Source organism: Lissotriton helveticus, chromosome 6, assembly GCF_964261635.1.
Source record: "Lissotriton helveticus chromosome 6, aLisHel1.1, whole genome shotgun sequence".
NCBI classification, from domain to species: domain Eukaryota; kingdom Metazoa; phylum Chordata; class Amphibia; order Caudata; family Salamandridae; genus Lissotriton; species Lissotriton helveticus.
In genome coordinates this window covers 1,955,499,929-1,955,512,762 of record NC_136067.1, presented here as the reverse complement: position 1 = coordinate 1,955,512,762, position 12,834 = coordinate 1,955,499,929, and positions in this window count along the sequence as shown.

Here is a 12,834-nt window from a genome sequence, read left to right as displayed (position 1 = left end):
TGTGAATCCGCATCTTCCTGGGATGACTCGAATCACAAGATTGCGTGTGTTATCACGTGTTTCTAATTTTGTTTTAATTAACATGTCTGTTTGTAAGGATCTCAGAATTTCTGTGTGTATTTGAGTCCAATTGGTTATTTTAAAATCTGGTTTTATTAGATCATAAAGGGGTTTGACCCTTTCTGCGTAATTTGCAATGTATGTTCTTCCGAAATTTAGGAAGCCTAGAATTGACTGTAAGTTTTTTAGTGTTCTAGGTGCTTGGAGTACGGCACATTTCTCTAGGAAATTGTCAGCCAGGCTTTTGCCTTCACTTGATAATTCATATCCTAAGAACAGGACTGTTAGATGGGCAATTCTTGATTTTTTAAAGTTGAATTTGTAACCCTCTGCTGCGAACCCAAGTATTATGGTGTTCACTCTCTTCAAGTGAGTATCCAAGTCATCATCTGTTAGGTATATGTCGTCGACATAAGATAATGCTTCGTCATCATATGTTTGTAGTAACTCTGTTACTCTCGCTGAGAATAATCCTGGGCTGTTCTTGTACCCCTGGGGTAACCGACAGAATTGTTTTTGAGCGCCATTTATTGAGAACGCAGACTAGTATCTGCTCTCTGGTGCTATATTTTGACAAAAGAATCCATTAGAGATGTCTAATGTTGTTTTGTATTTTTTGCGCACTATGTGATTCATTAGTGCAGCACTATGCGAGTTTTGCACTGCAAAAGTTTTGCAACATGAGTTAAGGTGTCTGTAATCCAAAACTAGACGATATGAATTGTCTGGTTTGGAGACCGGAAACAAAGGGTTGGTCATTTGTGAGGTGCAAGTTTCAATCACCCCCTGGTATTCTAATTGGTCCAGGATTTCTTTTACCTGTTTTTTAGCTTCTTGCTTGATTGGATACTGCCTTTGTGCAGTAGGTTGAGATTTTAACTGGATTTTGTGAGGAGGAGAGTCCTCATCCCATCCTACATGATTTTTATATAAAGCAGGAGCTTGAGCTACTGCCCACTTTCTAGCAAGTGTGTATTTTTTATGAATTGGGATATGATTTGAGAAGGCAGGCATAATTATTTCTTAGCCATGAGGGCAATCCCTGACAAACTCTGGTGGCCAGTCTTTTTCAGCTAGAAGGATGTCATAGCCCTCGGAGAGATTATCCCAAAATAGTCCCCTTATTTTTCTAGTCTTATCCCCCTCTATACGCAATGTTATTTCATATATTTTATGAGGTTTGCTGACTCTGGTATCTGCAGTTTCCACCTGAATGTATTCATTCGTGTCCACTGTCTCCAGATGAATCATAAGGACTTTGCGAGCTATGCTCACTTCTGCTGCGCTGTCTAGCATTGTCTGAGCCCATTCTCCGTTTTTCAGTTGTGTCCTCAGTATTCTCGGCATTGTTAATTACTTTAATACTGGCTACCTTCTTTTTTGGAAATTGTAATTTCTTATTCAGATGAGCAGGTTCCTTGTCTTTGGACTTGACGTGCTCTTCCCTGTGTTCTGATCGTCCTCTTCTTTCCGATTTCTGCGAGGAAGTCTGAAAAGATTGAGAGGGACGTGTATCAATATCTTGATATCTATCAGGTTTCTTTATATTATCCCTATTTCTAAGGTTGTATTTTTTCCCAGAGGGCTCCCTTTGGGGAGACTTGCGTCCTTGGCCAGGAGATCTTTCTCTCCGCCGAGGAGACCTTCCTCTGGACTGGAATTTCTTTTCTTTAGGATTGGATTGTTTGTTTCCATCCCAGCTCTTTTTTTGTGTTGTTGAATTATTTAAAAAAAATATTTTTTCAGGACTTTCAATCAGTTGGGGTTTTACTGGTATTCCACCTAAACTATCTCTACCTAGTTCCTCATAGGATTTTTCTATAATTCTGGCAATTTCAGCTGGTTGGTCTGCTATATCTGTTTCTTTTAACCTTTGGCGGATCGCCACGTTTGCTGCTTCTCCCTTTATGTTGGCTAGTAATATAGCCGAGACCTGCTTGAAGTCTTTCAGTAATTTCATACCAAGAGTTAAAGCGGGTTCTGGACCGTATTCATCTTGAATTTGTTTTAGCACATCTGGTATTACCGAGATGGATGGAACACCATGCGTTTTTGTGTAAATGGAGGCAAAGACTGTACCCCAAGTGTCACAGTCCTCCACGTGTGGTGCGATTCCCATTGGAAGACAGATAGTCAGAATCCTGTGTTTTTCTAACGGGGTGGTGTCTGGAAACACCGCCTCTATTTGGGTGATTTTTTGTGCTAACCAGAATGGTATTTGTTCCCGTTTAGCTGGTACTTTACCTAGGCAGGACTGTATGTTCTGTGGTGTAATCTTATTTGTGTTCCCCTGATGAGGGGTCAGCTGTGGAATTTTAATTGCTGGTTGGATTGTTGAAGTCCGCATTACATATTGGACTAATTGTCTATGTACTTTTATTAATTGTTTTAGTTGTATTAAAAGATCTGCTGCAGACATTCTTTCGATGTCTGGATGTGGTGTGTATCCGGCTAGGACCGGCCACGTTGCTTCTGGTCTACCTAGTGGACCGAGCCTGGTGATGTGATTATTAGGTTTTAGGGCGCCATTAAACAAGAGCAGGTGCTCTTGAAATTTAAGTGGTACTTCCACCTCCTCGAAAGGAGTGTACTCCTCAGGAGGTTCCTCTATTTTGTAATAGTGGAAGTACTTTGTTACAGCGTTTGCTGCTGGAAAATGTATCCATGAATAGAACACCTCTGTCTGCCGATATTCGTGTGCCTCTATTACGAATATGACTGTGCCACCTCTAGGTGTCAGTCCATTTTCTATAAGTTTTAAAGTTATAGATTTTCTTGTATTGACCGGGATGAGTATTATATCCGGGTCTGCATTTTGCATAGTATTATCAGCTGCTACGAGTTCAGCTGCTATTCTAGCTGTCTCTCTTTCTTCATCACTGTCTACCATTTTACCGACAGGAAGGTTTTTCCGTTTGTTTGCAGATCAGGTTTCTTATGGAAACAAAGATTAGATGCACAATATTTTGGAACAGTGTATCCTTCAACGTTGATTGAACCAAGAACCATACATCGGAGTTTCCTCCTGCGAGGTTTGGCGGATATTACCTTTCACCCACTCCAGACGTCTTTGGAGTATTCATGGGAAAAAAAGGGGTCTGAGTGAAAAAGCACGACTGAGTTACTCTAATGTCTTGCGTTAGTTTTATCGCCTTTCCAAACGTTTGGGCGCCATGTAGTGTAGTTCCTATTATCCCAATAGGCTCTGCGCATTGGAATAATACCTTCAATAGTATAGGCCTAGACCAGACGTTAACTTGGTCTTCTATTGTCGATATTAGACTTAAAGTTTTGGGTTTGCCAGCTAGCTCAGAGTTCACTAGAAACTTTCTCGAATAGGCAAGGAGGAGTTGAACCTCCCTGGATAGACAAGAAGGGATTTAGTTTCTGACAACCATAGAACATGACAACTTTGCTCTCCCCTAATCAAGAGTGTATCTCTAGAGTCGTGTGAAAACAAAAGACAACTTATTTTACTCAGTCAGTACGTGCATTCTTAGTCTCACCAGATTGTAGAGAAAAGGAAGAGACGGGCGTGTTCAATAAAGGATGTTATTTATTGATCAGTCTCTTTTCTCATACAAGAGAAATGGATCGATATTATCGCAATACTTATGGTTAAGTAAAGTGCATATAATAAAAGCAGAAGTATAAAATAATACTGTAAAAACATCTATATGGTTTCTAAGCCATATGGTGGTTTAAAATGGATAAAATAGATACATACATATATACATTTGACTAATCGTACTCAACTGGTGCTTCTAACTACGCCTACCCCAGTGTACCTGACCTAAGCCTAATACGTGGGCGGGGATAGAAAGTTAGCAGTTTTAAGTTAAGTTTGTTTTGCCAAGTGACTGACTCAAGAATTCTCTACAAGGGGTTATTCAGTTCTGTACCTGAGATCTAGGATGGTTGAGGGATGGTATCTCTCGTCTTTGGTCTCGATATTCCAGGCTGCCTGCAAGGGCTGCTTGGAAGCACCGGAGCTGGATTTCTCGGCAGGAGAAAGCAGCGTCTCGCTCTCAGCGCGTCAGGAAGGCGGGGCTGCGCCAGCGGGGTCTGCTCTGCTCTTCGCTTCGGCAAGTCTGGCTGCTCCGATCTCGTCACCACCACGTGTGTTTGCTTAAGGCAATGTCGGTAATATTTATACCTTTAAGGTGCCGAGATTGACGTAAGGATGGACATAGATACGTCAATAAGGATGTCATACGAACTGGTCGTTAGCACATTCTTTTGCTGAAGTTCTTGGTGAAATCAAAACAATGGCCGCAGGGTTTTTCCCAGGTTGTCATAGGTTTGATTTGTTTTGAGAACTCCGTATGCCTTATCAGGGGCTGGAGGAATATTGCTTGCTTAATTAGATGGCAAGCGTTATGACCTAATCAGATAACGCGTTCCTGTGCCGTAGTGTGGCTTAATCAGATAACGGTTTCTTCATCATGGGATGGCTGCTAGTTAACTTGTTAACCAGAATAGGGTCAGTAATAGGGGGATCGATACAGAACCTATAGGAATACATCACAATACCTGGGACAACAGCCGACTAATTTGAACCGATTACAGGCAGAAGCCAACTTTAAAGGTTCATCTCTTATTGAACTTGTCCCTAAAGCTGAAGACCAGATGCAAATGCAATGAGCAAATGAAAAGAGGCCGGATGAATTGCCAATACACATACTGAAGAAGGTTAGTGGCTGCTGGGTTTAGGATCTGTTGCTTATGACTGTTTGACCTGATATTTGGAAGGATACTGAGTCTGTTGCTGTCTTTAACAAAGAGGATCCATATAATCCGGCAACCATCAGATGTACTTAATGCTATGCCCACTAGAACTGCCAAAATAGATCTGACTGGATTACACTGAATAGCAACAACCACAAGCATATAGGTGTTTTGTGCATGGCCCAATTTTGCGCCATAGAACACAATGATTAATTTGGTCTAAGATATTTTGGATACGGTGTTATCTCACTCCGTCACTAAGAATACCTATCACTCCTCTCTTTGTACACGGACATAAGTCTAGAAAATGACCAAAGGTCGCAGTGCAAAGTGTGGAAGAGCCGAAAATTATCACACATCAGATGACCGGTCAATCATTTAACAGGATCTCCAGCTGTTGAATTCCTGTTCTTGCTTTTCCTCCATGTTATACATTTTCATCCTCTTCACTTGATTAGTCTCTTTTTAAATGTTTTTAATTTGGCCTCTCTGTGGCCCAGATTTACTAAGATTTTGCATCAGGATTGCATCACTTTTTTGACACAGCAATGCTATTTCTATTTTTGGATTTACAAAGCCCAGTTTGTGTGGCTTTGTGTGACTGGAAAAAAATACAAAGAAACCTTGAACTACCTTGTGTCGAGGAGGAGTTAAATTGGTGGCCATGAGTGTGTCTCTGCCTCCACCCATGGATTTTGATGCAAACCACAAACATGGGGTTGCAGTAGAACGGTGACCTAACCGAGGCTTCCATACTGAGGAGAAATATCTTCTTTTCCCTTCTTTACTTACTCTTTGCATCTGTGCCGCATTCTGCAGCACACATAGAAAGAGGAATACGCCTCAAATTATAGATTTTGTGCAAGAAGGTACCTATTCCTGCACCAAATCTATCCTGACCACAACAAAGGCACCCTTGTGACATGACGCAGGGTGCCTGCATTGGCGCACGGCAGCTAGAAGTGCGCTAGCGTAACAAGAGAGCAGAACTGGGCAATATCTTAGTAGATATGGCACATTTCTCCTCTCCTTCTTTAACACAACGCATCATCTTCCCATACTGCGTTGCGTTACGTTAAACTTTAGTAAATGTGGCCATAGTTTTCAATGCACTTACACCTCTTCTCCCTTCATAACTGTCTTTATTGTTTTCCTTCCATCAGTTTCCTATCAGCCCTAGCCTGAGTCACTGCCTTGGACCTTACACAATCTATTATGGAATGAGTTTAATCTATTACTTTCTACACCGCCTCTGGAATCTCAATTGCATTTTGTTTACATTGAATCATCTGCCTGCCTGCACATTTAATAAACATTTGCATTATTAATCAATTGTAAATTTTGCATTAGGATCATGATTCATAAGCTATCACTGAATATATATGAATACACTTTTTTTCAGTCAACTTTGACACTCCTTATTTTGGGGTATGGCTCCACCAGAAAAGTGCGCCTGGTTTACCAAGCTTGGTTGGCAATTCTGGGTGTTCAACCACACCACTGAATAACTAGTCTCCAGATTTATTTTGGTGTTACACCATAAACCTTGCAAATGTCTCTACAGTCTGTTATGATTTCTTGAAATATATACCAAGTTTGCTCTTTAAAATAATGACATTATCATAGCATAATTGTAAAACACATATTTGTGATTTGATTAGCATAAGGGGAATGCAAAGTTGTGAAGATATTTTTTGCAACCTGCGAAAACAATTTGTGTCTCATTCTCTTGCAGTGCGAGACGGGAGCTGGATTGACTCACCCGGACACGCCCATTGAGCTCACAGCTCACAGTGCAGAGCGGCGCAGCCATCGCCGGCTGCGCTGTACCGCCCGCCCAGCTCCGGCCCCGGCCCCGGCTCCAGCTTTACCCTGCAAGACGCTGATAGCCGAGGTGAGCCGCGAAAAATGAAAAGCGTCAAAGGCGGAAAAACCCCGCGGCCGGAGATCCGCGGCCGCAGCAGAGCTACGGACAGTGGCGGAGACCCGCGGGGGAGACCCGCCGAGAGCCACGAGCCAGTGGGAGCCACGACCACCCGAGACCCGCAGCTGCAGCAGGACCGCGGGAGAGAGCGGTACAAGACCTGCAGCCAAGGCGGGTGAAGAGAGAACAGCGAGTGGTGAGCCTGGTGCACCGGGCATTTAACCAAACAGCATTCCTGCCGCTCAAATCCATGTAGCCCAGCCACAGTCACCTGTAGCCCAAGCGAGGGTGCCGCTTGTGGGGGCCAAGAGGCGTGCAACCCACAACTAGCCAGTCAACCAACAGTAGTGCCGCCCCTGCGGAACCACCGGCGGACACCGTGATTCAGGTACCAGTGATTAATTGCAAAGGGGTGACTGGGGGCAGTGCGGATAGACAAGAGGGGTTGAGTAGGGTTCAGGGGGGACTCACCCTTGTTTCCCTTGTCCCCCCCCACACTCCCGCACCTTAAGGATGCCAAGCGAAGGGAAAGAGAAGGAGGGGAAAAAAATAGAGAGAGTCAAAAACCAAGAGCAGCTACTACCACTCCTCCCCTCTACCTCTCCTCGGTTAAGTCGCAATGCGGTCCGGAAGGATGAAAAAAGAGATCGCAAAAAAACGCAAGAAGTTGAATAAGGAAAACAATGACCCACTTGAGGAATTGGAGATAGTGCAACCACATCTCCCGGCGTTACCCGCATCACCAACCCATCCGCAGGATTTTGAACGCAGACCCGTCGATATAGACTGTATTACCAAGATTGAAAAGTCTCACCCGCCCCCAACTGAACAGTATAACACGCCGGACGAAACAACAAGTGACATAAAAAAGATGACCCTCAGAGACTTCTTCAAGAAACAAGGAACCAAAGTCCAAGCCCCAACCAACTCCATTGATATATAGTCACAACCTATACAGTCGCCTCAAACTACCATCAATACTGAACGAGCACAGATCAAAGTACAGGCCGTGGTTCATGAACACCTGCAAAACTAGGCCATTATCACATCCCCAGATGACCATTTAATAAGGGAAGTATCACCTACATCTGGGAAAAACAGGCAAAGGCCAGACATCAGGTCAGGAAATATATCACCACCTTTACAACAAGCGCAACAACCTAACAAGGATCGGCGCTTCTCACCAATAACCATCTCAAGCTTTGATTCTTACCCTCTTCCCAGATTGCCCTCACAGCAGGAAACCATTCCATATAGTACGGGCTCCTTTGTAAATAAAATAGAATTTACCCCCCAAGCAGCCCAATGGACCAGAACCCTTCCAGGTAGCATTAAGCCATTAACACCAACAACGCCACCTGTCTTCGTCCATTACAAATCTCCTGAAATAAAGACAGGTGAGCCCAACGATCATTCCCTTTTGGACCTATCGTTTTTCAAGACTGACCCCAATAAAACAAATGTCGCAACTGAAGCCCATGATTCAGCAGTTTTTGAATCCACCATCATCTGGCCTCAGCTTCTACAAACACTACAATCCACAGTGTCTGTACTAAATTATCATTCAGATAAACTTGACATTCAAGTAGAACTTTTAAATACACTAGCAGTATATACGGCAGGGATTAACAATAAACTAGAAGGCTTGAACACCCTAATAACCAAAGCACAATCAAAAGTCAACCTGACCCAAGCAATATGCTGCTGTTCACCAATAATTGATAGTCTGTCTACACTTCCACAGTTCCTTGCCCTGGTTCTGACAGAGCTAAAGAAACTACCATCAAGTTCACAAGTCCAACCACATCTGTCAGGTCCACACTCAACTAATGTATCCACCCTGGAAGTCAACGACGAAAGTAAAAATCATAAAAACTCCGGTAAAAATCATAAGGCATCTTCATCAAAAATTGACATTCGACCAATAGATGCCTCTGCAGTAGTTTTGTCTTCAGACAATCGAGGAAAACAAGTGGTACCCAAGGAGTACGACATCTTTCTACCAACCAAATCAAATAACAAAAACAACACCACGTTGAAAATAGACAAACTATCAACACCCAAGTTAGTGCAATCTGTTGACGTTAGAGAGGCCAGCTCAGGAACGGGACTAATGAATAAATCCCCCCAAAAACAACATCTGAGCAAGAGAGAGAGAAAGAGATTACGGAAAAAACGCAACAAACGTAGCTCAGTGACTCAAAACACGATCAGCGATCCACCATGCATTGAAAAGGGCAAGACACGATCCACTTCAACTAGTACTGCAAGCTCCGACAGCATCCTCACATCGCCACAAACTTCATCAACACAAATATCCACAGCATTAACCCACAAGGTGCTAACACCTCCCGTCATTAGCAAAAAGCAGAAGAAGCCATCCGGGCTCAGGAGATATGTTCTAGCAAACCCCCTACAGCCTCTGACCTTGGACGACCAGGGAAAGGTCACGAAGCTGGGAACATTATCCCACGTCGTTAAAATCGGACTAGATGACCCGGCAGTCCTAAAAAATATGGTAAGCGCACCAAAGGCAAACCAAGAAAAGGAAACTAATGAAAAGCACGACAACGAGTATAGACCGAGAGGCAAGGAGAATATCCAGATAACAATATTCAAGAACCCGGACATATCGCAAATGGGCAAGTCCCTACCCAATACAATTGATCACGATTCCCGAGGCGAAGACGGGCAAAATAAGCAACAATCCCTACATATTCAAAGGAGAGTCGACCTATCGAAAAACATGGTCAAAGACAATTATAAGATCACCGGCGAAAACGTAGGACCTAAGCAACAATTGCCTCATACCCAAAGGAGAATCGATCCATCTCAAATTGCAGTCGAAGACAACCATAAGACCCCGTGCCAGGACCCCCATCGAACAATTTAAAAAATAAACTGTTATTTGTCCCTAAATAATATAGCCATGGACCACATGACATCTTGAACAGAGGGAATATCCTGAAACTTTTTAAATGCATCCCCGAATTGTGTCACATTAAATCCAACAAATTAATCTCTATTGAGTTTAAACTGATGAGAAGGAACCAGTTTGCAGAACAAACGCTAATTACTTTTTCAACTGTAGCGCTCACGGAAGAAATAATATCAAGGTCAGCCCTATTCAACAAATGGGGTATTAAAGTAGTCCCCAATCGGAACCACGGTAGCCTTGGGCTCTCGCAAAATCCCTGGCCATATCAGACAAACAGGGCCAACGATCCTTCTCAATCCTAAGATCAGCCAAAGGCTGTTCCCCAGCAAGGTCAAGCCACCTTAAAATGAAGGAGACAAAAACCACAGTGACAGACTGGGCCTGGCTGCCAGCGGCCCTGGATGGCGGTTACCACAACTGAACTCAACCCGGTCTCTCGGTGTGTTCATGGAACATCAACGGCCTCATATCAAAATTTTAATCCCCAGACGTGATAAACTTCTTCAAAGATCATGAGGTTATATTACTGCAGGAAACATGGTCCTTGGTCAGCCTCCCACTAGAAGGATATCTGGAATATAGAACACCCGCTCAGAAAATGCATAAGTCCGGTCGACCTAGCGGTGGTCTCTCAATCTACATTTCAACCAAGTTAAATGTTAATACAACACAATTGACATTTGAAGAAGACTGGATCTCTGGCGTACTTATTAACAACCCCACACAGACTGAACAACTGATTCTGATCAACATCTACATTTCACCAAGCGCCAGGGAGAAAAAAAACGAAGTTCAACCATCTAATCCAGGTACTGTGTAACATACAAAGTAATTACAAAAGACCAGCCTGTATAGTGTCCGGAGATTACAACATAAATCTTTTTCAAGAAATCCCGGAAGAGCATGACGCACCACGTCCAGACACCATGGAACAAAAAAAAACGTCCGGAAATAAACATAGCAAACTAGGTGAATACATGGTGTTGTAACTCACCGCTTTGGGTTATACAATCTTAAATGGTTGCTTCCATAAGGACAATCCTCCTAACTGGACGAGAACAAATGGTCAAACCCACTCGTTTTTAGATTACACCATTTGTTGTAAGGAAATCCTCCCTTTTATCGAGAACTACACCATTGCAGCTCGAGAGGACAGTGACCATTGCCCCCAAGTAACCACCCTGTCATTTCTCCTAACACGCCACGACTAGCCCAACTACAGAAGGTAACTATACTGAAAATCTCAAAAGGTTAAAATGGACTGATTCAACCATACCAGCAATAATGAGCCAATGCAGAGCCCGGCAACATTCCATGAGTATTGATATACCCCGGCCCATTACATCATGGTGGGTCTTCTCCCGGGCACTGCTTAAGAAATTTCCACGTATCACACGAAAAACCGCAAAAGGAAATCAGGTAATAACAATCTGCGAAATCAGGAAATTAAAATCAGCACGTAACAGCACCTTAAGAAAGGCACGCAGGCACCCAGGGGAAGACCATAATCAAAAAATTTTAAGCAAGCTCAAAAATCCCTCAGAAATGCAATATTCATCGAGAAAAAGAAACGATCTGAGCAGTTCTGGTTACAACTGATATACGCAAGCAAAAATGATAATTCGAAGTCTTTTTGGTCACTTGTTAACTCTAAAATTACACAAACAAGGAGGACAAAGCAGTGCTAACATCTCTGAAACCGAATGGGTATCCTATCTAACACATCATTTTGATGAACCAGAAAATGAAACCCCATTGGTTAGACCATTAGCCATGGCTTTACAACCCAAAATATGCCAATCATCAGGCATAATGGATGTGAAGACACCAGGAATCTATACCGAACCATGCATAAGGGCACCAATGACAACTGATATGAAATCTCAGCCCATAGAAACATCACAAGACGCTTCGATAACCCTAGAAATATCTGCAGAAAAAAATCGCCCGAACGATAACAGAGGGCCGCTCAGATGGAGCGCCAGGGCCAAACAGTTTACCCCAGTCTCTGTTCAAACAGGACATAGAATTCTGGGTAAACAAGTTTGCACCCCTTTTTTCCTATTGCCGGATTAACTCAGTTTTACCGGAATGATCACCCTATTGGACGTGGAATCAAAATACTACGCCAAACAGCTACTTCAAGATCTGGCATCCTGGTCCGAAAAAAAAAAACATGTAGTATCAAAAGGGACTAGCCTGGTGTGACCGTTGAAGGACTCTGGACTGTATTTTCAGCAGGCACCTAGTCGGTGTGTTCATGAAGCCCTCACCCACCAACCTAGTTGGTGGCATGCTTCATCATCGGGCCCACCCAGTGACATCTAATATGTCCCGGGTGTGCTTCGACGCCTGATTACAGCGGAGCAGGTATATTGCTGAGTGTGCAGTGAGGTGAGTGATAAGGTGAAAATTAAAACGGCTCCTTGGTGGTTCCAGTACCCGAGGATAAATTAAAGTTTAATCACTGGGCCTCCAAGGGCGGTTAAAAACAAGGCTGGGGGATGTGTGGTGGTTAAGTTAAGACCACCTACATCCAGTGTCGGTCGACATGTTTCAGCCAGTGCCTTTATTAATGCTGCCTTTCCTCAGGACCATAGAGTGGTGAAAGTTAAAATTATTTTAAGTGAGTGTTGCGCAGACTATGTGTTGCACTCACTAAGGTGCTCTAAGTGTGCGAGGGGGATTCCCTCACCACGCATACGCTAGCGTTTTGGCTTCGTTGCCTTCCTGGAGAGATGCAGCGTAAGGATTGACCGGGATTTCCAGTCAGAGCCTGCCGTGTACCTGAACTGCTGCCACCGACCTCCGAAAAAAAACATCTCGTACCCTTCAATCAGACAGGATTCGTGCAAAAATCAGATACTATAACAAACCTGCTCGCAATCTCCGTTCTGTTAGATAAAGGGTCCACCTCAAGAATGCTGATGCACTGCTGTTTTGTCGATTTCAAGGCCGCCTTCGACTAAACAGATTATGGCTTAAATTGCAGAAATGGGGGATTCCACCAACGTTATTACAAGCAATAATCGCGCTACATTCCATAACATGGATTCGTATAAAACTTGCGGATGGATCACATATCTCTAGGAAAATACAAACAACTCGTGGAGTAAAGCAGGGGTGTGTGCTGATGCCCCTACTCTTCAATCTCTTCATCTCCGATCTGTCAGAGATACTTGAC